This window comes from Chlorocebus sabaeus, chromosome 23 (genome assembly GCF_047675955.1).
Source record: "Chlorocebus sabaeus isolate Y175 chromosome 23, mChlSab1.0.hap1, whole genome shotgun sequence".
Taxonomy (NCBI): Eukaryota; Metazoa; Chordata; class Mammalia; order Primates; family Cercopithecidae; genus Chlorocebus; species Chlorocebus sabaeus.
In genome coordinates this window covers 54730208-54756938 of record NC_132926.1, presented here as the reverse complement: position 1 = coordinate 54756938, position 26731 = coordinate 54730208, and the positions used below count along the sequence as shown (strand labels likewise).

The window sequence follows — 26731 nt, the reverse complement described above, 5'->3', positions numbered from 1 at the left end:
TATGGTAGTGCAGATCAGTACAGTACAGGAACTGTAGTGCTGTTCCTACAGGGCACTCTGCTCCAAAGTCAAAGCCAGGAGAAGATGTGCCTCTGCCTTCCTTCTTCCTTTTCATTTTTTAATAAAAAGATTTTTTGAGATATAATTTATATACCATACAATCCAATCATTTAAAGTACATAATTCAATGCCTTTAGTATATTCACAGAGTTGTGAATCCATCACCACAATACATTTTAGAAGATTTCATTACCTCCAAAAAGAAACCCCTTCTCATTAGACATCACCCCTCAATCCCAATCCCCTTATAAAGTCCCCGTATAAACCCGAATATCTGGCCCTGGGCAATCAGTAATCTGCTTTTGGTCTCTACAGGTTTGCCTAATCCGTACATTTCATATAAATAAAGTCTTACAATAAGTGGCCGTTTGTAATGGATACTTTCACTTAGCATAATGTTCTCAGTGTTAGAGTTCATTCATTCTTGTTGTAGTATGTGTCAATATTTCATGTGGTCTAATTACTAAATATATTCCATAGTATCAATATATCACATTTTATTGATCCATTCATCAGTTAATGAACATTTGGGTTATTTCTACTTTTTGGTTATTGTAAATAATGTTGCTGTGACCATTTGTGGACAAGGTTTTGTGTGGAATTATATATGTTGAGTGTATACTTAGGAGTGGAATTGCTGGTTCATATGCTAACTCTAACCTTTTGAAGAATTGCTATGCTGATTTTAAAACAGCTGCCCCATTCTACATTCCCACCAGCAATATATGAAGGTTCCAATTTTCTCCACATTATCACTGACAGTTCTTATTATCTGTTTTTTTAAAAAAATTTTATTATTGCCTTCTTAGTGGGTATGAAATGATATTCCATTGTGATTTTGATTTGCATTTCCCTAATGTCTAATAATATTGAACATTTTTTCTTGTGCTTATTAACCATTAGTATATCTTCTTTGGAGAAATGTCTGTTCAGATGCTTTACCCAGTTTTTAATTGGATCATTTGTCTTTTTATTATTGAGTTATAATAGTTCTTTATGTGTTCTAGATACAAGCACCTTGTCAGATACGTGATTTGCAAATATTTTCTCTTATATCGTAGTCTGTCTTTTCACTTTTTCTTAATGCCCTTTGGTATATGAGAGTTTTTAATTTTGATGAAGTCTAATTTATCTGTAATTCCTTTTGCTGCTTGTGCTTTGGGTATCATATCTAAAAATCTATTGCCAAATCTGAAATAATGAAGATTTACTCTACATTGCCTTCTAAGAATTTTACAGATTTAGTAGGTACAATTAGGTCTTAGATTCATTTTGAGTTAATTTTTTTGTATGATGTAAGGAAGGAGTCCAACTTCTTTCTTTTGCATGTGGCTATCCAGGTGTCACAGCACTTCCCTTTAATCTTGTGCAAGGCCCTTCCACTGGCAAGTCTGGAACTGAAATTTGGCTAAAAAGGGAAATTGGAAAATGTAGTTTGTGGACATCTAGCCCCTGTGATATAAGAGAGAGTTTACAAGGGTGGGGACCAAACCACAGTATTTAGCACACAACTACCATAAACATTGGACTTCTGTGGGGGTTGCTGTCTCTTGGGTGTCTAGACAGAAAGCAGGCCACATGCCTCCTTTTGTTCAAAGATACTAAACCTATCAAGGATCACTTTATCACCCGTAAATCTTGGGATGGATGTAGAATGTGGGATCCCAGCTCACTCTATTTTATTTCTCTCATCTCTGTTCTTCCTTCTCCCTAGTCCAGAGAATTCTAAAATTGAGTCTAAGAAAAACTCTGTCCTATATCTTTCCAGATATTTCTGCTTTCCACACTTTTGTTCTCTATCTCTATCTCTTTCTTCTCTTAGACTGGATTCTTAAGTAAAACTGCCTGAAAAGGAGGACCTTGGGAGAGATGAGGAAAATTTTGTTGTTAATGAATACTTTGAAGTTTTATCCTGCCATACACAGGTAGAAATAGAGATGAGATGGGTGTGGGGTGGGGCAAATTATTATGGTACTTGCTGAAAGTAACAATAGTAGCCATGTTAAGATAAAAGAGTAACAACAAAAAAGTCCTACTTCTTTAAGAAATATATGCGTATGAGCATATGAGGTGTTGTCTACCTTTAAAGGTATATTGCCTTACTTTTCTTAATTTAAAAACAGTTTGAAATATACTATGGTAAGCTTTTAAAAGAAGGAAATAAAATCTGAAAGGTACAAGATTATTTTAGACTGAGTATTAGACAATAGAAAGCAGCCCTTTGCCTGACAGATTGGGAGGTGGGTTCATGAATGTGATGCAATGTGTCAGAGACAGGAATAAGATTTGGTGAAGGAAGAGGGATTCTTAGGGGGAGGTGAATAATTATAGATAAGAAGCTAAAATTAATAGATAAGCAGGACATTCATGCCTTTGCTATAGATTTCCAGTTATGACTAAGCAGGTATTAGAGGGTAATTTGGCAATGGTTTTACAGTTGTATTTTATAATGAACTATAGCATACTAATATAGACTAAACTGTTTAAACATCTTGGGAGACTTTAATTTATTCAGCTTAAAAGCTTAGTTGAAGGGGAAAAAATAGTGGAAAGTAAGCTGTAGGATTGCTTTTCCTGAATTCTAAATTTAGCTTAAGCATATTTCTAATCCTCTATGCCAGGAATATTTTCTTGAAAATGCATTTGAATTGTATAATCTGATCACCTTTATTAATACAGGATTTGGACAGACATAAACATGCTTACTGTATTTTACTGTGTCGGTTTTTAGGCTAAGTAATCCTGTAAATGATTAGCTAATTATATTCTGTTCATTTACCAAGGTACTTAACTTAAATCCAGTATGATCATAAAAGGTAAGTCTATCTTCAGTGACAATGATGGAGATTCCACACATGGTTACATTTGAGAAGGCAAAAGGAACTGCATCATGTGACCAGAGCCTGCACAATGTAGTTCCCATTACATTATGACAGAAATTTAAAAGGAATAGACTGTGGGAAGAGCAACACAAATTCACAGCCACTGTTTTGGAGACCCAAAGACAAATAGTATTCCTCACCAAACTGATTCTCTTATGAAAGTAGGTGGGAAACTTTCCATTACCAGTTGTATAAATTCCCCTCTCCCTTTTCAATTTAGGCCCAGATGACCTCACATTACATATGGGTATAAATAAGGTATTTTTTAATGAACTACAGAAAAGGAAAGCGCTATGTGAAAACTCAAGGATGTGGTATTAATATAACTCTCAAATTAAAAAAGGAAACTAGCATATTCAGAGTGTCTGTAACATACCATCTCATTTAATCTTCATAACAGGCCTAGAAAGAGGGAATTATTATCTCTAGAGGTGGAAACTATATCAGAGATATATTAGAATCTAGTTTGTCTGATTCCAAATTCTATGTACTTTTGGTTGTTACATTTTGATAGCACACTTTTAGGTGTGAAAGACAGAAACCAATTCAAATTAGCTGAAGAAAAGCAAGGGATTTATTGGCTCGTAAAACTGAAAAGTATAGTGATAATCTTACTCAGTGAACAAGCTCAGCTGTAGGCATAGTTGGATCTAGAAGTCAAAATGGAACTCCTTTCTGTGTCTTAGTTCTGCTTTTCTCTGTGTTGCACTCTCCATCAGGCAGGTTCTCAGGAGCTCCAGCTTCAAACCCATGGAAAAGAGATCCTCTTTCCAAGTTTGAATAAAAGTTTCAGTATTGAATTTCATTGTCCTGGCTTGGTCTAAGTAATCCCAAATACATGCTAAAAACAATTCAAAAGAAAAGTAAAGACAAAGGGGTAGCTGCTTCAGAAAATGTGAATTCTAACTCTTTTAAAAAATTTCCAACGTTTATTTTAAGTTCAAGGGTATATGTGCAGGACATGCAGGTTTGTTACATAGGTAAACGTGTGCCATGGTGGTTTGCTGCACAGACCATCCCATTACCCAGGTATTAAGCCCAGCATCCATTACCTGTTCTTCCTGATCCTCTCTCTCCTCCCACCCCCTGCCCTCTGATAGGACCCAGTTTGTGTTGTTCCCCTGTCATGTGCCCATGTGTTTTCATAATTTAGCTCCCACTTATAAGTGAGAACACGTGGTATTTGGTTATTTGTTCCTGCATCAGTTTGCTAAGGATAATGGCCTCCAGCTCCATCTAAGTCCCTGCAAAGGACATGATCTCATTTCTTGTTATGGCTGTGTAGTATTCCATGGTTTATGTGTACCACATATTTTCTTTATCCAGTCTATCATTGATGGTTGATTCCACGTCTTTCCTTTTGTGAATAGTGCAGCAATAAACATATATGTGCACGTGTCTTTATAGTGGATGATTTATATTCCTTTGGGTATATACCCAGTAATGGGATTGCTGGGTCAAATGGTATTTCTGCCTATAGGTCTTTGAGGAATTACCACAATATCTTCCACAATGATTGAACGAATTTACACTCCTACCAACAGCATAAAAGCATTCCTTTCTCTCCATAACCTCACCAGCACCTGTTTCTTGACTTTTTAGTAATAGCCATTCTTACTGGTGTGAGATGGTATCTCATTGTGGTTTTGATTTGCATTTCTCTAATGATCAGTGATGTTGAGCTTTTTTTTATGTTTGTTGGCCACATGTATGTTTTCTTTTGAGAACTGGCTGTTCATATCCTTTGCCTAATTTTTAGTGGGGTTGTTTTTTACTTATAAATTTGTTTTAGTTCCTTACAGATGCTGGATATTAGACCCTTGTCAGGTGCACAGATTGCAAACATTTTCTCCCATTGTGTAAATTGTTTGTTTACTCTGTTTGATATGGTTTGGCTGTGTCCTCACCAAAATCTCAACTTGAATTGTAGTTCCCATAATCCCCACATGTCATGGGAGGGACCCGGTGAGAGGTAATTGCATCATGGGGGCAGTCACCCCCCATGCTGTTCTGATAGTGAGTTCTTATATGACCTGATGGTTTTATAAGGGGCCTTTCCCTCTTTGCTTGGCATTTCTCCTTCCTGCTGCCATGTGAAAAGGATGTGTTTGCTTCCCCTTCCACCATGACTGTAAGTTTCCTGAGGCATCCTAAGCCCTGTGGAACTATGAGCCAATTAAATCTCTTTCCTTTATAAATTACTCAGTCTCAGGTATTTCTTTATGGTAGCATGAGAATGAACTAATACACTATTGATAGTTTCTTTTTCTGTGCAGAAGTTCTTAAGTTTAATTAGATCCCATTTGTCACTTTTTGCTTTTGTTGCAGTTGCTTTTGGGGTCTTTGTCATGAAATCTTTGCCTGTGCCTATGTCCTGAATGGTACTGCCTAGGTTTTCTTCTAGGGTTTTTATAGTTTTGGGTTTGACATTAAAGTCTTTAATCCATCTTGAGTTGATTTTTGTATAATGTATAATGAAGGGGTCCAGTTTCAATTTTCTGCATATGGATAGCCAGTTCTCATGGCGACATTTATTAAATAGGGAATCCTTTCCCCATTGCTTGTTTTTTGCAGGTTTCAGATGGTTGTAGGTGTGCCGTCTTATTTCTGGGTTCTCTATTCTGTTCTGTTGATCTATGTGTCTGTTCTTGTACCAGTATCATGCTGTTTTGGTTACGGTAGCCCTGTAGTATAGTTTGAAGTCAGGTAGCATGATGCTTCCAGGCTCTTTTTTGGTTCTATATGAGTTTTAAAATAGTTTTTTCCAGTTCTGTGAAGAATGTCAATGGTAGTTTAATGGAAATAGAATTTAATCTGTAAATTGCTTTGGACAGTATGGCCATTTTCACGATATTGATTCTTCCTATCCATGAGCATGGGATATTTTTCCATTTGTTTGTGGCCTCTCTGATTTCCTTGAGCTGTGGTTTGTAGTTCTCCTTGAAGAGGTCCTTCGTATCCCTTGTTAGCTGTATTCCTTGGTATTTTATTCTTTTTGTGGCAATTGTGAATGGGAGTTCGTTCATGAGTTAGCTCTCAGCTTGCCTGCTGTTGGTGTATAGGAATGCTAGCGATTTTTGCACACTGATTTTGTATCCTGAGACTTTGCTGAAGTTGCTTATCAGCTTAAGAAGTTTTAGGTTGAGATGATGGGGTGTTCTAGATATAGGATCATGTCATCTGCAAATGGAGATAGTTTGACTTCCTCTCTTCCTATTCGAATACGCTTTATTTCTTTCTCTTGCCTGATTGCCCTGGCCAGAACTTCCAATACTATGGCCAGAACTTCCAAAATAGGAGTGCTGAGAGAGGGCAATATTTAGGCCCCTTTTCTAGGGGTATATATGGACCTCCCTCCTTGCCTGAGTTGCAGCCACGTTTGTTGGGGATCCTGGGACTGGAGTATGTAAAGCTCCCGGGTCTCTGTGCATGCCTGAACAGCTGCTCTGCCAAGACTCCACAGAGCAGTGTATGTTGGATCCAAGACCCTGATGGCATGGACTCACAAGGGGATCTCCTGATCTGAGGGTGGCAAAGATCTGTGGGAGAAGTGTGGTTTCCCAGGGTGGTACATTCACTCACTGCTTCCCTTGGCCAAGGGCGGGGGTTCCCTTGACTCAATATTGCTCCTGGGTGGGCCATTGCCCCACACTGCTTTTCTTCATTCTCCATGGGTCAGGTTGTTTCCCTCACCAGTCCCAGTGTGAGTACCTGGATATTGCAGTTGAAGGTGCTGTATTTACTCCCCGTTTTCATTCTTTTCTGTGAGTGTCATGCACTGCAGCTGCTTCTAATTGGCCATCTTGGCTCCCTTGAATTCTAACTCTTAAGTCTTATGTTAAAGATACAGACTGCAGAATAACTGCACTACTTATGAGATATTTTCATGGGGATAATGAAACCAGATAACCATAGCAATTGGTGCTGATCATGAAGATTCCTGAAGCAAACAGATGGCCTTCACTTCTCTGCTTTTGAAAAGGTGTTAATTACATGATAAGGTCACACATACAGCTTCATTTGAATCTATGTAATAGTATATTTGATAGCATGCTTTTCTTAAACTATATGTGGAAGGCTGAAGAACTAAAATTTATCAAATACCTACTTATGTACGGGCAGCATATAGGTACTTTAAATGATTCGGCAGGCATTAGCCACATGTAATATTTAAGTTTAGAATTTAAATTAATTAAAATTAAATTAAATTAAAATTCATGTCTTTGGTCACACTAGCTATACTTCAAGTGCTGAATGACCATGTGACCATAAGGAACAGCATAGATATAGAGCATTTCCATCATTGTAGAAAATTCCACTGGACAGCTCTGGAGGTCTATCTCAATTCTTTTTTCAGAATGAAATCTAGCAATCTTAAATCATGTTAAATAACACCATGAAAAAATAATCAGCCCAGAATGTGTTATTTTCTACAAAGAAACCCAAACAGATCTGAGATCTTATAAATGTCAGTATCATGGGGAAAAAAAGTAGGAGTAGAGGATATTGTCCTAGATTTAAAAAGACTTACTTAAAAGAACTAACAACCAAATGTAATGATTGATCCTTATCTGAACGGAAATAATTTTGTGAAAAATTTTTGTTTCAATGAAGAAACCTGAAAATGGACTAATAGATATTAGATAATACAATAGAGTTATTTTCAATTTTGCCAGGTGTGATAAAGGTATCGTGGTTTTATAAAAGTATCTTTCATTTTTTTGGAGATCTATACTGAAGCATTTAGAAGTAAAATATTTTCATATTTTAAATTTACTTTAGAATGATATAGTAAAAATAGATGGTAAACCAACTATGGCATAATTGTGAAATCTAGGTGGTGGAAACTATTCTGTTATTTTAAATTTTGATATATTTTAAAACTTCTAAAATCAATGAAAAGATTTTAAAAATCTATTTTTTTAAAACATGGATTTTGCCTTTGATCTCACACTTAGAAAATGTTTCCTCAAGCAAGGGATTTAATCACTGAGATTGTCTTCAAGTATTCTTATGGGTCATTTACTTTAATACTTAAATCTTTTATCTCTCTGAAATTTGTTTTGATGTGATATATGAGATAAAGATGACTTTTATGTTCAGGTAGCTAGATGGTAGTGAATATTTTGTTTGATTCTCTAAATTTATTTACCATTTTTTTCTAGAAAAGCCATTGCTTTTTCTTTGGGGATTCATATCCCTCTCATTTTCTGGTCATGTGTTTTGGGTAATAACAGTAATAGAAAATTATAAGCCTCATATTCTTTAATTTACCCTTGGCTAAGAAATAACCGAAGGAAAAATCATAGTGCTTATTGGTAGTTTAATAGGAAATTGAAAGAATGAAAGTCTGTTGAGGCACCAGCAGGCAAGCCCTGCGCTAGCCATCATTACACCCTGTTAAATAGATAGGAAAAAGCTTAGACAGTACTAACATATCTGTTACCATAAAATGAAAGTTAAAGTATATGTTTATTGCCTGTCTTACATCAGAAAGGAAAGTTTCTATGCATGTTTTATAAGAAGGGATCAGACAATAATATGAAAAGCATTCCAAGTGTTTCAAGTAGAGGATTTACTACAATGCATCAGGTGCTTAAGTAATCAAGGGCTGAAGAACAGTGAGTCAGAGGTCTGCCACTAACTTTTAGGTGCAGCACCACAGAAAGTTAGAGTCTCTATCTACCAGAGTCAGGAGCTTGCAGGAAGCTCCTGCTTATCTCATGGAACTTTGTAGCCCCAAGATGGGTGGACTGGCAGGGGACATAGACACTACCACAGAAACTCACATTTAGGAGGTCCATGCTATGCCTTCTACTGCTGCTGGAGAAAGAAGAGAAATGATTTCTGCCTCACTGCTGCCTTTCAAAGATTATGTGAATTTATCTTTAATACGGAGACTAAAAATACATCCAGAACTGCTGGCTAGGATGTCACAGAAATATATTTCTCAGGCTTCCGGTCTCTGCACTGTAAGGAGGGATGGAAAAGTTTATAAGGTGGGCTGAGTGTCAATAGACAAATCCAATAGAAGGGGTGAAGAACTCTCCTACATATTTAAATGTTTATTTAAAATTCAAGGGATTGTTGACTTGACACCAAGAGTAGTCTGTTTTTGTTATAGGAAAAGATATTTGTGAGACTATTTGGTGAAGAAAGCAATTTGAAGTTGTAAATCATATTTGTCATAGAGGATTGGTCTCACTCACCAATTGGTTAGAATTCACTTCCTATGACATCACCTAATCTAGCAGAGCTTCCCCAACTGATGGGTCAGCCAGCCCAAAGAGCAGTAGGGGTGGCTGAGCAGGTCTGGGTAACTAGAAAAGTCTTGCCAAGGGCTCCAATTCCCTTGTTTACCGTGTTATACCATATAAACGTAACTATCTTTTTCTTAATGTAGTCAAAGCACTGCACTTAGTGAAATAACCTTCTGTTGTTTTCATGTCAGTGACATTCCAGAGTGTGAAGACTCCAAGGTAAATTAATGTACAAGAAATGTAAGGAAAGGCTCTGCCAGAGCACTTGCTCTTCACCTGTGTAAACATGTCATGACCATTTAAGGCTGTAAATCGCAGGATATAATATTAATATCCCAGAGGGTAGTCAGGTAAATAACAGAGCAGGCTGATATGAATTCCCTGGGTTTAAAGAAAAATTAAAGCCTTGATTAATTAATTTGTTATGTGCAGCTTCTCCTCCCTTCCTTTGCTTTTATGGCAGGAGTGAGATAATTATTATAATGTGAGAGATAAGCCTGCTTCAACTGAGAGCTGTGTTTGGGCAACTCTGTGGTTTGGGCAAATGTATTAAGTGACTTAAATTCATATTCAGAAGACTCTGATGTTAAAAAGAATTTCCTGCTTAGGAAAGATAATTTCCAAGTGGAAAACAAAAATCCTCTACTGAGTTATAAAACTTTTGTTTAAAATATATTCATTATATTTGAGAATTACTATGCATGAGGACACCTCTTCATGCTTGAGATATATCAGTAAGCAAAATAGGCAAAGATTAAGAAGTTCATATTCTAGTGGGAGAAAGACATATCAACCAATAAACATAATGAATAAGTAAATTACATAGGATATTAGAAGGTGAAAAATGGTATTAAAAAATAAAAAGTAAAGCATGGTTAAGGGGATCAGGTGTGTTGGGGAAGGGGTGATGGGCTGCAATACTGAATAAGAAGGCTCACTGAGAAGATGAAATTTGAGTAAGATGTGCAGGAGATCAGGGAGCAAGCCACACATTCCAGGGAGAGGGAACTGCAAGGGCTCTAAGGTAGAAGTCAGTCTGGTGTGTTTGAAGAAAAGCAAGGGGACCAAAGTACCTGAAGTATAGAGCAAGAGGAGAGCAGAAGATAAAACCAAGAGGCACCGAGAGAGTGTAGTGGATACCATGTGCACTTCAGGACCAAGGCCCTCATTTCCCCAGGTGTTGGCTGTAGATGGCTCCTAGCTCAGTTCCTCATCTGGAATTGCCTTCAACAGAAAATAATTTCATTCCCAAGGTTATGCTGTCTCCCAGGAGCAGACCACATCCAAAGACTGTGCTTGAGGGATTATAAGAGTTGGGTGCCCTTGCCTCAATTCAGGCCAGCTCTGTGGGCCTATCGTAACTATATCACAGTCCACTGGTCCTTCTGCCCAATTCTGCTTTCCTCACTTCCTTATAAGTGTTACTCCTGAGAGCAAACCCAAGAAACCTCCTGCCTACAAATCTGCATCTCAGAGGCTGTTTTCTGGAGAACAAGACTTGAAACAGAGGCATTGTGAACACTTTGACTCTAAGATGGGAGAACATGGGGGCTACAGTAAGAGAGAAACATGATCTAACTTATGTTTTAACAAGATAACTTTAGCTGTGGCACTCGGAGTGATTGGTGGAGAGTTAAGGTCAGAAAAAGGGAGAACAATAAAGAGACCACTGCATTAATTCAGGGGTAATGATGAAGGTCTGGATAGGTTGGTGAATGTATTTTGAAGGTAGAGCCTATAGAATTTGCTTATAGTTTGAATGGAGAGTGTGAGAGAAAGAACAATTCAAGGATGACACCAAGGTTTTTGATATAAGCAAATGAAAGGGTAAAGATGCCATTTGCTGAGATGGGGATGAAAGGGATGAATTTGGGAAGAGCAGACTTTTGGAGGGAAATTAGGAGTTAGGTTTTGAACGTATTAATTTTGAGATGCCCATCTGTGAACCAAGTGGTGATGTCCAGAAGGCAGTTGGGCAGAGGTCAAGGCTGAAGATCTATATTTAGCAGTGGTCAGTAAAGGAATGGTATTTATGGCTCTGAGCCTGAATGAGATAGTCTACAAAGTTTTTGTAACTGGAAAAGAAAAGTGATCCAATGACTGAGACCTGGGTGGTTCAAAATTTAGAGGTTGGAAAGATGTGAAGAAACCAACAAAGGTAACACAGAAGGAGCCACCAGAGAGAAAAAAGGAAAACTATAAAAGTCTGGTATCCCGGATGTCAAGTCAAGGAAGACATTCAATGAAGGGAAGAAAATATTTCTGACAATTGGTTTCAGCAACTTGGATCTCATTTGATTACCTTGAAAAATAAGAGAGCAGTATTAATTTGAGGGTTGGGAGCCAAAACCCTGATTAGAGGAGATTTAAGAGAGAATAGAAGGAAAAAATGTGAAGATACTAAGTTTAGAAATTTAATTCAAGGAGTTTACAGTGAAGAGAATAGCTGTAGGAGGAGGACCAAACAAAGTTCTTTTTTAAGTGGAAGAAATAATATTTGTGAATGCTGATGGGAATACTCTTGTTGAGAGGAGAGAATTAATAATGCAGGAAAGAGAGGGAGAAATCCATGTCATTTGGGAGGCCCAAGGGAATGAATTTAGTGCATAAGTGAGGAAGATGGCCTTAAATAAGAGTGTGGTCAGTCCATCAGGAGGGGAGGCAAAGCACATGACCAGACATGAAGGTGGATGACCAGCTGTAGTTGCAGAAGTTTGTGGAGATTCTCCTCTAATTGCTTCAGTTTTTTCAGTGAAATAGGGAAATGAGAAGCAGGGTCTTCAACTGACGGTGAAGATGAAAGAAGAGATACTGGATGTTTGAAAAGAGAGAAGGTCACCATCTAGAAGAATGGAAGAGCAAGTGGACTAAGGAGATATAATTAGGTTGCTGGGTAGTGCCAAGGATCCACTTAGTACTAGTAGTCATGAATTTAGAGTGATGCTCATTAATGTTTGCTAATGCTTTAATTTCTACTTTTCTCCAACACATTAAATTGTACCAGTGCCACCATGGAGTTTGTGGAGAGTTGGACTGAACCAGCATTGGGATTTTGCCAAGGGAGTACAATGCAGCAAGAGAGGAGCAAATGAGTTGAGCGTATGGAAGAAATTTCCATGATAACTAACCATGGTATTCAGACCAAGTAAGGAGGGAGGCAAAGACTTAAAATGTTGAGGAACACGAAAAGGTTAGGATCAATGGATTTGGATACTGATATATTAGGAGAATTATTTGAGTTGACGGTCCAGACTGAGTGAACAAGAGAGTTAGAAAAATAATTATGGAAGAGTGAGGTGCTTGAAATTGGGATTATAGAGAGGCTGCAATTACTGATCATGACAAAGTCCAAGTTATGGCAACAGTAGTGAGTGGCTGAGGTAGGATGGAGAACATGTTCACTGGAGGAAAGGTGATCCTGGAACTGAGAGCCCAGGATTGTTGAAAAGGTCATCCACAGAGAATACTAAAATATCCAAGAATTCTCAGAAATAGTGTTGGAATGATAGCAAGCCACCCCTCAGCCACACCGGATCTCCACGGGTCATTTCCAACAGCATGCGAAAACAGCAATTCCTCCCACCTCAGAAAACTCTCCTGTGATCTTATATCCCTGTCTAATTACTGCCTCATTTTTTTTGCTGCCGTTTAGAATAAAACTTGAAAGATAATACTCTGCGTCAAATACTTCTCCTTCCATTCTAATTTGAACCCTCCCCAAATAGACTTTCAACCCAGCACTCCACTATAGAAAGAGACTCCAGACATAGCATCTATAAAATCAACCAACCTAGAAACTTGACGGAGTAATACATGCACAGTACAATTGATCTGATGCAGGATGATGGTATAGACAAATCACTTAATTGAATCAAATCTGCTTTTTCCCTCCTGACTAGTTGATATCAAATGATCTGATCAATCTGTTTGTCTTTTCTATTTCTATTACTTTAAGGATGAAAATAGCAATAACTTACTAGTGTTTACTTTTAATTCGATCACGAATATGTGGGCAAAAGAGTTTATATATTATTATATTGTGTTAAAATAATATCCACTGTTTTCTTTCAAAAACACTTGGCTAAATTATTGTAGTACTTGTGAACAAATGAATATTAATTTTAACATGAAAACATACACAATTTTTAATAAATCTTCTTTGTTAAATATGAGAAAATGATCCTGTCATTCAGGAGGGGTGGTGTTGTAAATCATAATATTTGCACTGATTAAACATTTGCTGCTTCTAAGTAATTCTGCATGATGATTCAGATGTGCTTTCTCTCTGTCAATATTACTTGGTACCTCCATTCATTGGAGGACAAATTCCATACAAGATGCAAAGAGATGCTCCTCATGATGGTGGTTCGGTTTTATTAATACATGAAGTGTGTGCTCAGCGAAGTCCAATATTTGCCTGGCTTTTGTTCACTTGTCTTGGTTTCATAATAGCATTTCTCCAGTGGTCTCCACCAAGTTGTGTGCTCATAGTCTGTTAACTGTGTTTCTCCCTAAGTCTGATGTCTTCCTATAGTATGTATTCGTTACCTCAGTTGCATTCCCATTTGCATTTGAGAAACACTCACCTTATTAGCAGGGCTACTACATACACACGTGCAGTTCGTGCACTGCACAAAGGCTCCCAGCAGAGAGGGCACGTGAGGCTGAAATTCAGGCATGCTGTGATCTCTGATTCCTGACAGTGTTCTGTAGCCACCAGAGAAAGGAAAGATTCCTGCTTATTTTCCCAACTAGAGGCATGCATTTTCCTCATTTTGCAGAAAACACCGTATGGGCTTATAGCAACCCTGCTTATGAGACTTGCTGAGAGGAAGAGCTTTCTTCGCAGGAGAGAAACAACAAAGGGCATATACTTGCTTCTTAGGACTCCTTTCCAAAGGGGCCTTGGGCGTGCATCTGGGGCTCAGCCAATCAGGTGCATCAGTCCTGGGCTTTGAATTGGAACCTGGGATAATGGAGAATTCTTTTGGCAGCTCAGGGATGTCAGCAACCTCCTGTTCCCAGAGGCGGTGGTTGCCTCAGAGTCGGTGTCCAGGGCTGGAGGCGTTGATGGTGAGAACTCCAGCATCTGGCATCCAGTGACAGGGCTTTCCCAGACCAGTTCCGAGGAACGATTTTAACTCTGGGAGCAGAACTTCATTCTGTCCCTGCACCATCCTCCTAACCTAGTTTTCCAGCCCTCTGGGTGTTATACTCAGCACCCAGCAGCTTCTCGATAAATTCCTTTTCTGCTTAAACTACTGGAAGTCAGTTTCTTTTGCCGTGTAACCAGTTTATTGGGGAGTCAGTGGGATACTAACATGAAGCCCTTTTATTTGATTTCTCCTACATTGTTTTCAGGCATGCTTTGATGAGACTTTTGTGTCCCTTCACAACGTCTCAGGAAGTGTGTGTAACATTTCAGACATTTCCAGGTTTAAAAAGTTAAGTATATAGCTCGAGTCTCACCTTATATCCACTTTTTCACTCTTCCTGTCAGTCCAGTGTGACCAGGGGCCAGTGGCCCTGCCCTGGGGGAATTGTGTGTACAGTGTTTCTCTCCTGCTCCTCTACTTCCTGCTCTTCCCTCATCTTTCCTGTATCTCCTGGAGTGTTGGGGTCTTGGAGCAGGGATAAAGGAAAGGACAGGCATCTGCTTAGCTGCTGCTGCTGTGGTGTACATAGGATGGCCAACTATGCCTGTGGCAGATGTCTGGACACTGCTGAAGGGCAGGGCATGGGCAGGCTCTTCAGTAGGCCTAGCAGGGACCCAGTTGCACAGGCATCTGATGTGGTTGATGACCCCAACCCAAGTTCTTCTGCCCCCTTCTCCTTCAGCTCCCACTCCTTGACTGTGCTCCTCCACTAGCAGGCAACCCTCTTAGGTAAGGTCAGGACAAGATTGCTTAAGCCCAGATACCTCTTGCGGTATTGATTTGGCCCTAAGGAAACTCAGGCATTCTTGCCTCACCCAACAGTGGGAACAGAAGCTGCCTACTGTCTCTTTCCGATTCCTTTCCTTCTGTTGAAATGTGTGGGGAGAGTAAATCTGCCTGGCCTACCTCACGGAAGTCTGACTAAGGTTGGAGATGACTGGCTTCTACCTCTCGCTAGCATTCTTCATCACTGTGATTATTTCTCTTGTTTCCCCCTCCATTTTTACTTAACTTGTCATAGGAGGGAAGAAATATTCCTTTTACCTCTTATATGTGGAGCAGAATAAAAAGTCACCAGTTGGGTTGATGACTCCCACATGGCAGGAATTCTGATGACTCCTCTTGAGTTTCTTAGTTTTTTCCTATAGGGGAAAAGGGATAGGGGTTGAGGTGGCTGCGGCAGTGGTTGCTGGTGGTGTTGAAGTTGGTTTTCTGATGCCTTTTATTAAGTCCTTCAAGGAGTGGATTTGGATACACATTAGAATATGCACCAATTATGATTTACTCTCTGAGACTATACCCATGGTTCCCCAAAATTTAAATCCCATTTACTTTCCTTCTATACTTGTAATAAGGGCCTGACTAATTCATGACACTGTGTCCAGTATAGTTAATTGATGACTTAGAATCTATTACATTGGTGCAAAAGTAATTGCAGGCTTTGCCATTACTTCTAATTACTTTTAATGGCAAAACCTGGAATTACTTTTGCACCAATCTAATAGTTTCTTTTCCCAGTGGCATCCTGTTTTCTTTTTGGGACAATATCTCCTCTCCCCACTTTTCTATGCTCCTGGAAGGATGGTGTATCAGGCACCTGTCCCACTGTGGAAGTTTGAAGGGCCAAATCCTTCCTATTTTCTTAGAATAGTCAGGAGGGAGTGCAAAATCTAAGTTAAGCCAAATGAATGCTCTCTCCTGTGACTTTGATCTTGAGAGCATGATGTGAAAACTAAGGAAAGAAATGGTTCAAGTTCATTAATCTCAGCAGGGACAGCCTGGCCAGATTGGTTCAGTTCTGAGACCATGGCTTTGATTCTTTTCTTCCCAGTCCTCTAAAGGGGTTCTTGCTCATTTTTAACTTTGGTCCTCCCAGTCCCACTCTTCTGGAATCCTTCAGTGTTGTTTTTATTAAGTTAGTTAGAGTTGGTTTCTGTTACTTGAAAAAAAGAACCCTGACTGATACAGTATGCATTCATACTGCAGACAAAAGAAGATCACACTACAGGAAATGTTTTTTTCCCACTGATACTTACATCATTGCCATATTCACCTTCAGTCAACTTTTGCAACTTTCTTTTCACACACATTCATAAGTCATCATTATGCAGAATACTTAGATTTATTTATTCCAAATTATAATAGATGTATTCACTGTATCAAATGTTGAAATTAAAAAACAAAGCAATTTCAGGAAGATATTCATGTCTTTACTTCTGTGATTCTCTGGTCTTGGTATGTGGAAGATAAATCCGGTTTCTTGCTGAACTACTTCCAAGCATGATCCCACTCCACAGTAAGTCTACGTTTACAAGAGTATCCTAGATAGGCATGCTGCCCCAATACACCAGCAAAGCTTTTACAAACTGCCAGTCCAGACACATTTGGGAGTCCTAAAAGTAATTTAACATTTAACTAAAACAATACAGAATAGAACTTTGCTACTTAAAGTACAATCCAAGAAACGGAAGCATCCACGTAGGAGTTTGTTAAAATGCAGTCTCCACCCTGGATACTGAATCAGAACCTCATATTTAACAAAATCTCTAGCTGATGAACTTGCACATGAAAGGTCGAGAAGCATTGTTAAAACATGAGAGGGCATTACATATGGTAAGAGTAAGTGTTGAAACTTGTTCTAATTATATATTTACAAAGATAAGAATTTGGTCATAATGAAAAATGTCCTTCTTACTGTGGATCATATTAAAACTTTTTTGGGGGAAAACACTAAGCTAGGGGAAATAAATGGATGAATTTGGAATCCCATTGTTGCCCCTTTCAAACTAAGAATACCAGGATCGCCTTACATCTGTGAAGACATATTACATGAAGAAGACAGAAAAGTACTCCTAACTCCTGATACAGGGTCCAAGGCTGCAAATACAATTTCCTCATCCATTGTTCTGCTCTTCCCTTTCTTCCTCCACTACCTTTAAAAGACAGTGATCTTTTCAAAAACCTGGACAAAAGTCATACTGGAGAAGGGAGCTTAAAAAAATGTCTAGGACTGGAAGAAGAAGACTGAAATGAAGGCATCTGGGAGGAGACTCATGGGCCAAGAACCCCACCTTTCTCATCGTCTACGTCCCTTGGCTGAGACCTATGGTTAAAGACACGACCTCTTCCAGTCTTGCCCGCATTTGTGTTGTGGGGAGAGATAAAGTTGTGTACACACAAGAGCTTTAAGGCTCCTGAACATTTTTTTTTTTTCAGTGCAGATTTTCAGTGACTGTGGGGAAAAAGTGTTTAAACATAGCACAATTGTGAGATTTGAGGAACCACAGTGAGCAATCAGAAGACCAGAATAAACAGATGTAGTTCTGAGGCAGGTGAAGTGGTAGAGAGAGCATAAGCTTTGAAGTCAGACCCAGGGTCAGTCCTCCCTCTGCCACTCACTAGATATGGGATCATGGGCAAGATAATTGATCTCTCTGAGCCTTTGTTTCATTACCTGTAAAGCAGGAGTAATTATACATGCCTCTTGTTGTTAGAATTGAATGAAGTAAAAAAAATGATAACCTTCTGCCATACTTATGACTTTACACTCTGCAGAAACCCCCACTTCTATTTTTTTTAAGTGGGAAGAAGGTAAACTCTTTGAACTCTAGTCTATTGCTGTAACTAAGAAAGCTTTTAAATCATAGATTTAGAAGCATAATTTGAGAGCACTACTGAAGGAAATTATGGGTATAAGAAGCCAATCTTGTTTGCTAAGAGGTAGAACTGGTAGGCTGACTTAGTTTTCTTTATTCAAAATATTAGCAGACAGGTAAATGGAACAAATGAGAATATATCTGGATTTATAAGGTAATTGAAAAAATATCCCATGAAATCCTTGTGGATCAGATGAAGAAAGTAGACTGGATGTAATAATAGAATTGTGGAATTTACCAGCAGTTGAATGACTACACTATAGGATGTGAATAAATATAAATGGAGAGGAAAGTCTGTTAGAATATGCATTTTATTTCTATCTGCTTCTACATGTCTAATAATTATTTGCCTAAGAGCATCATGGCTTTCTGATCAATTCCAAATATCATGATTTCAAGCTGGCTAGCTAATATACTAGGAAAAGAATTAGCTCCACTAAGCCCTTGACAGGTTCTAAAGATGGACTGCATATACAAAAATGGAATTCGATAGAGCTAAATGAACAGTCTTATAAAATTACTATGAAATTCTCAACTAAAAATACAAATAATATTTTAAGAAGTCAAGACTAATAGCAAATATGAGAAATAATTGGAATTTTAGTAGATTATAAATTCTGTGTTACAACAGAGTGATATAGTTACCACCAACAAAGAAATCTACTTAATCTAAGATTGTATGGGTAATGTTACAGTGTTCGGAATAAAGGTAGTAAAAATTAGTAAGGAAACAGAAGACTTGACCAACAGTGTCAACTAATGAGACCCAGTTGACATTTTTAGAACAATCTACCCAATGGCAGCAGCAGTTGTACATTCTTTTCAGGTGCACATGAACCATTCACCAAGAAGGACCATATTTTTGCCATAAAGCAAGTCTCAGTACATTTAAAAGCCTTGAAATAAGATGAACCTTCTCTCTGGCTGCAATAAAATTAAAACTAATAATAATATATCTGAATCCCATTACTGGGTATTTAATCAAAGGAAGCGAAATCAATGTATCAGAAGGATACTTGTGCCCCATGCTTATTGCAGCACTATTCATAATAGAAAAGATATGGAATTCATGTAAGCATCCATCAGCTGATAAATGGATTAAAAAATGTGGTATATACACAAAGTGGAATACTATTCGGTCATAAAAAAAATGGAATACTGTTATTTGCAGCAACATGGATGGAACTGGAGGACATTACATGAAATAAGCCAAGTACAGAAAGAGGAATGTTACATATTTTCCCTCATATGTGGGAGCTCAGAAAGTTGATCTTTTGAAGGTAGAAAGTGAAATAATGGATACCAAATGTTGGGAAGAGTGTGTGAGTGAGAAGGAGACATGAAGAGAGGTTGGTTAATAAGTGTAAACATTCAGTTAGATAGAAGTTATAGCTTTTAATGTTCAATAGCAGAGAAGGGTGACTGTTGTTAGCAGAGAAGGGTGATGTGTTGTACATTTCAAAGGAGCTAGAAGAGAGGACTAGAAATGTTCCTAACACACAGTAATGATAAATGCTCAAGGTGATGAATACCCAAGATGCTCCCTTCCTAACATACTCTATGCATGTAACAAATACTCACATGTATTCTGCAAATATGTAAAACATTATGTATCAATAAAACAAATACCTAAAAAATTCCCTGAAATTTGGAAATTAAATAACAATGTTCCATATAACCTATGGGTTAAAGAAAAAATATTTTGAACTATGTAAACAGGTTATCAAAATTTGTGGAACATGGTTACAGTAGTTATTATAGAGGAGTTTATAATTTTAAATGCGTATATAAGAAAAAAGAAATCTAAAAATCAATGAGTAAAAATTTGACTTTAAGAAATTAAAGAAAAAAGAAGAGAAAAATAAATCTAATGTATATAGAAGGAAGGAAATAGTAAAGGTAAGAGCTAAAATCAACAAAGTAGAAAATGTGTAAGTAATAGAAAAAAATCAGTGAAACTAAAGTCTGATCCTTTGAATTGATTTTTAAAAATTGATGAACCTCTAACCAGACAAAGAGATAACAAGAAAATAAAAATGTAGACCAATAATATTAATGAGTATAGACACAAATATCCTGAACAAATTTTGGCAAATCAAATCCAACAGTATATCAAATGTATAATACATTACATGGACCAAGTAAGCTTTAACCCAAGAATGCAAGGCAAGTTTAATAAATAGTTCAATTAACTAACAGAAAAAAGGAGAAAAACCATATAATAATTTCAACTGATACAGAAAAACATTTGACAAAATTCAATAGTCACTCATGGTAAAATAAACAATTTCTAATGAACTAAAAATAGAAGGAATTTCTCAATTAATAAAGGGAGTTTAATTAAACAACTAACATCCTACTGAAAGGTACAAGACTGATTGCTTTGGTTTATGATGAACAACAAGGATGGGATACTAAATTTTAGCATTTGTATTCAATGTTGTACTGGGCATCCTATCCAGTGCAATAAGGCAAGACAAATAAAAGAAGCAGAGCATGTAGAAAATCCTAAGGAAACTGAAAAAGAAAAACTACTAGAATGAATAAGTAAATTTAGCCATGTTGCAAAATGTGAGGGTACTGCACAAAATTCCACTGTATTTCTCCATACTAGCAATGAACAACTGGAGACAAGAACTCAAAAATAATTCCATTCATGAAATATCAAAAATAAAATACTAAGGGATTCATTTTTAAAATTATGTATAATACTGCTATGTTGAAAGCTACAAAATATTGCTGAGAAGAATTAAAGAATACCTAAATTAATGGAGAAATGTAACATCTTCATAGATTAGAGGAATCAATATTGTTATGTCAGTTCTCCTTAAATTGATGAGTGGATTCAAGGCACTCTTAATTAGAAAAGTGAATTTTTATAACATTGACAAGCGAATTCTGAAATTTACATGGAAGATGAAAGCCAAATAAAAACAAAAGCAGAAGAGTTAAACATATTTTGAAAAAAAATAAAAGCAGCACAACTGGAAGACTTATTACACCTAAGTTGGAGTCCTACTGTAAAGTTAGAGTAATCAGAGCAGTATGGTTTTGGCATAGGAATAGAAATATAGATCAAATGAAAGGAATAATGAGTGAATCCTGAAATAGACTCACTCATCCATGGCCAATTGATTTTTGATAAAGGTATCCAGTTACTCAATGGGAAAAAAGATAATCTTCTCAACAAATGGTGACAAAACAACTGGATATCCATGTGGACAATAATGAACTTCGGCCCTTACTTCATACCATACACAAAAGTTAACAGCAAATAGATCGTAGACCTAAATATAACAGCTAAAACCATAAGTTTCTATAAGAAACCATAGAAAATCTTCATGACTTTGGGGTAAGCAAAGATTGCTTATGTAAAACCTAACAAGTATAACCACAAAAAAACCCCACACTTGATAATTTGGACTTCCTCAAAATTAAAAACTGCTGTTTGAAAGACACTATTAAGAAATTGAAAGACAAAAAACAGACCGGGAGTATATATTTGTTATATATATATATCTGACACATGCCTGGTATATAAAGAACTCCTACAACTCAATAATAAGAATCCAAATACTTGATTAAAAATTGGGCAATAAATTCAGACACTTTATCAAGAAACAGCTGGCATGAGAGCACATGAAAAGCTGGTAAACATCTTTTATTGTCACCATCATTAGTCAGTAGGGAAACGCAAATTAAAACCATGATGTGATACCACTATATACTCACTAGAATGGTAAAAATAAGAAGACAGAAACTACCCAGTTTTGATGAGGATGTGAAGCAATTATATCTTGCTGGTGAGAATGTAAAATGTTTTCACTTTGGAAAGCAGTTAATCTCTATATATAGTTAAACACACAGTTACTGTATTAATAATTTTACTACTGTAAGATAAGAAAAATAATAATGTATGTCCATAAAAGGACTTGTTCAAGATTGTTCCTAGCAGCTTTATTCATAATAACCCCATATTGAAAACATCCCCAATGTCCATCATTTGGTAAACTGGTAAACAAATTGTGGTATATCCATACAATGGAATACTACTCAGCAATAAAAAGGAACAAACATCAGATACAGGCACAACATTAATGAGTTTCAAAAACATTGTGTAGAGTGAAGGAAGTCAGACACAAAGGAATATGTAAGTGGTTCCATTCATATGAAATGCTAGAAAAGACAAATCTAATCTGTAGTTACAGAAAACAGCTAAGTGGGCCAAATATGGGGTGGGATAGAGGTTGACTTTAAAGGGGTGCAAGACAACCCTCTGGGGTGATGGAATTGTTCATTATCTTGATTGAAGCAGTGGTTACATGTGTGTACATTATTCAAAACTCATGAAGCTGTACAATTAATATGAGTGTAATGTATTTGTAACTTATGCCCCAATAAAATTGATTTAAAAATTAAAAGGAAAGTGGGGCAAGCAAGTTTCATAAAGCAAAATGTCTTTGGGTAATAAGTGGCATGAATTAATGGCCAATTTCCTTAGAAAACAGCCATATGGATTAATCACCTCTAGAATTATTTGTGCCTGTGCTGCCCAGATCAAAGTTCCAATTCCTGGCAGAGAGGGTCTGAGGGGCTTAGCTTAGGTCAGGTGCTCTCTTCTGGACAGGGAAAAGGTGGACCATACTGACTGAACTTCCTGCCCAGACTGCTGTCCTTGTGGCAGGGGTGGTATCTCAAAGGTAAATGGAGGTACTGTTACCAGAGAAGGGGCAATGATGACTGCTTAACAAACAAACAAACACACACCAAAATAGTCTTCCCCTGCGTGTTCCCAGGGAGAGTAAAGAGGATGGTGAGGGGCTTCAAACATATCTATGTTCATTCATTCCATTCATTTATTCACTCAAACATAATATGGAGTCTGTACTATTTTCCAGGAGGGTTATTGAGTAGAGACACGAATGCTCTTGAAGTCTCTCTAAAAAGAAAGAGTTCTTATTAATGGGAGGAAGAGAAGCCTGGTAGGAGACGATTATCTGGAGTGGTTATGGGGCGCAGCCTGTTTTTGTTTTTTGTGGGGAGAGGAGGATAGAATTCAACGACATAAGAAAGAACTTTGCAGCAATCAGATTTGTACCTTTTGGGGTCCTGTAAAAGCTGGAAAACTCTTTAGTCTGGAAGAGGAAGATGGACAGAGAAGCAGATTCCAGAATTCACGTCCTGTCCAACCCACAAATGGAAGAGCCCGTTCATGGTTTGAACATTCCATCACTGGGCCTCCCGGGGCCTCCTCGGCGAGTCGGCAGAGGGAGCCATTCCCCAATAAATCGCCGCGCGAGGCCTCGGAGGACCTGGGGGGATTTTCCTGCGCGTCCCGGGAGTTTTCTCTCCGCCCCGCCTTGATAAAGCAGACTATCCCACCCTCCACCCCCTGCCTTCACCTCCCCGCCCCACCTTTCCATGTACTTTGCTGCCGCATCACATTCTCTGGCACGGCTTAATCCCCATCCTTTCTGGATCCCACCTTTGCGCTTTCTCCCCTGACACCACTGAGGACCCGCCGTCCGCTCCAGTTGGCCGCTCGGGCGCGGCCACCATCCCACAAATCCTTACAGAGGGTCTAGAACACCTCCCAGGGACTTTGACGAGGGACTCGCATCCAACGTGGGTTGGGAATCAGGCGGGCACCCACTCTGACACCCCTTCGGTCACCTCCTGCGGTGACCCCAACATTTGCTAACTTCGCGACCAGGCCTTTGGCCGGGTCACCCACCAGGCGGTGGAAGCCGCTCAGGCAGGAGCGACTCACGATCGAGGTGCAGGAGTCGGGCCGGGAAGATCCTGCGTGTTGCGCTAGGGACAGAGCGCGGCGCCAAGCGACAACCCCCCAGCGGCCACTGTCCCGGCAGCAGCAGCTGCAGCAGCGGCAACTGCTCGAATCCCGGCCCCGGCTCGGGTTACCCCCCCCCCCCCGCCACCCCCCCAGCATCTCGGGCCAGACAGAGAAAACCTTGTTCAAGTTTGCAGCAAGTACTTTCCCCGTGCGCAAAACTGGGGGACTGGGAACGCGCTGAGACGTTCCTCTTTCCCGCGTCTCCACCTTTACGCCTGAAAGAAGACTCCCAAAGATCGCTTTCTTCTGGGACACTGCTTGGACGCTAACCGCGCTGATTGGAACAGATTTTGTGTCTTGGCTGGCTTTGGGTGAAGACCGGGGAGAAAAGGCTGCGCTGCGATTCTCAAGATCTCTGGACTTGGGTAAGAGTTGGGCAAACTCAACCCCGGCGGCTGCTGGACCTTGGCCGGACGCCGGAAGGCTTCTCATGGGCGGGGGGCACATTTTCCTTAGCCAGGGTACCGGGGTGCGACGTGAGGTGGGGCGAGATGGGCTCAGTCTGCGTTTGTCATGGGCTTCTCAAGGGTTTATTGTTGTTTGCATTTGGTTTTGTTACATGGGATTGTGTAGGAAAATCTTGGAGTATTTTTGATGGAGAGACATCCTCATTACGCATTTTATTTTGCATAATTTCTGCTCTTGTATTGCCTTGCCCGTGTTTGTTTCCTTTTGCCGAGGGATATAGCTGGTTGTAGGGAGATTTGTGGGGAATCCGAATGAGGTTGAAAGGCAGTTTCAGCTGGGCCCTTTTTTCCAGGTCAGTTAAACTTCCTCTCTGGGATCTTCACTCTTTTCTAAACTTCTCTTTCTCCAGTCCTTGGTATTCAGATTGTGCAGATAACGCTCTAGGCTTGCGGGATGCTCCCCCTTCCTGAGTTCTCAACGATCAGTAGGGGTGTGAGGTCGCAGTCTTAGACCAAAGGGGCCTTGTCAGTATGCTTGGCTGCTTAGGGAGTGCTGGGAGGGACGGTTTTTGAAGTAATAGTTAAGAAAGATAAATCCGGTGTTATCTTTTTCTCTTAAATTCCTTTGTTAAGAGGACTTTTACGCCTGGTTTAGGGAAGTGTTTTGTCCTTATTTTTTTTCTGGAAATATTTTCCTTAGTGACACTACTGAGTAAATGAACGATGGCAATATCTTGCTGCTTCTTTAGAAAATATGCTCGTGCAAGGATCCACATTCTTTAGGAGAAAATCAAAGCTGGAGATTTTATTAGCCAAAATTAGCCATTATTATTGTTCTTAGTCAGTGATAACCAGGGTGTGCCAAGGCAGAAGAGAATGACATTTCTTCTTGGTTCTTGCCTTACTCCTTTATATCCTGGGACTCCCTTTGTGTATAGGTTTCCCAAATAAAAATGCTTCATTCCTTATGGACAAAAAGACTGGAGTCAACTTATATTATCCAGAAATGTCATCTTCCTAACATGAGTGCTCCAAGAGGTCAGCTTGCAGGGAACTTTTAATTTTACCACTAAGAGGTCAAAGATTTCAGTTGGTAAACTCTGGGCACGCGCCAGCCTGGGTTCAGCTCACAACTCTGCCACTTTCCAGTTGTGTGATTTTTGGGGTAAGTTACTTAACCTGTTTATCCACATATGTAAAATCAAAATGATAATAATAACACTTACATCAGAGGACTGTTAAAGGGATTAAATAAGTTAATGCATGTGAAGGACTAACAAGCCTGACACATAGTAGGCATGAATTAGCTATTATTATTATTGTATAGCTAGCATTAACTATTGTTGTATCCCTCTAGTATAGCTTCTATTAGCTGTCAGTAAGTGTTAGCTATTATTCCCATTTGGATGGACTTTGAAGGCTGTGCTCATCTGTAAGCTTCACTACCACCTATCGTCAAACTTAGCTAAGACATGATCTTTGTATTGCTCTTTTGTTGTGGCACTTTCAGTAGGAAAAATAAAGGTGCATGTGGCAGAGCTGGAATTTATAGGGTGGTGGGTCATGGATACTTGGAACAGGTGAGGAGGTGGGAATTCTACACTCAGTTCACAGCCTGTATACCTCCTTGGAAATCCTTTGCATTAATATACTTTCTTTAACCTATTTTTTAGGGGTCACTTACTTGTTCAGTAAGTATTTATTAAACATCTATTACATGTCAAACACTGTTTTAGGTTTTATATTTTAAAAATGGCTATGTATGAGTATTGGCTTTATGTGCCTCCGCCATTTCAAGTGTGTGACCTAGCACTCTATAGATTAAATCCCAAGTATTTTTAGCCACACAATTTCCATACCCGTTAAAATGCACGTAAGAGCACATTAAAAGTGCATATCATTGAGAAATTGAACAAAATATTCCCTATGACCTCAGATCACATTTGGAAAAACACTGACTTGTAAGTCTCACCTCCTTACCATGATACACAAGACCACCTTTGCAGCACTTCTCAGGGTTATTTTCTGCTTCTCTGGTCCCCAGCTCTCCAGCCCGCACTGATCTTGATCTTGTTACTGTCTCAAGAATACGTTGTGCACTCTCACTCTTCCGTGACCCAGCTGTGTGTGCTGTTCCTTCTGCTGACAATGCCTTTGACCCTCTTTCCTGTCTAACCAACTACTTACCACCCATTCATCGTTTAAGACACTATTCAAATCCCTTTGAAGACTTTCCCTCTGAAGCTTCTCTCAATTCTCTCATAAACTTAGCGATATGTCATGTGAGTTCCCATTCTTGTGGATAGCTTTAATATAGCATCTATCACATTGTATCAGCCATGTTTATTACCTGAATGTTTATCCTGAACGGATTGGTGAGTTCATCATTCCTTATTGTAAGCTCTTATACAAGTGACTGACCCATTACATAGTTATGTAATAAATGCCTAAAGAAT

At 38.7% G+C, this 26731-nt stretch overlaps 1 protein-coding gene across 3 annotated transcripts in view; it reads left to right on the top strand.

Moving 5' to 3' along the window:
• Positions 1-26731, top strand: part of MEGF10 (multiple EGF like domains 10) — a 380133-nt gene that overhangs the window by 182463 nt on the left and 170939 nt on the right. The window contains exon 1 of one of the 3 annotated variants that reach the window (XM_008014292.3): positions 23972-24233. The exons of the other annotated variants lie outside the window; for them this stretch is intronic. The gene's annotated coding sequence lies outside the window, so the exon portion shown is untranslated. Of the gene's footprint in view, positions 1-23971; positions 24234-26731 lie in introns of those variants that run through there. 3 annotated transcript variants of the gene reach the window in all.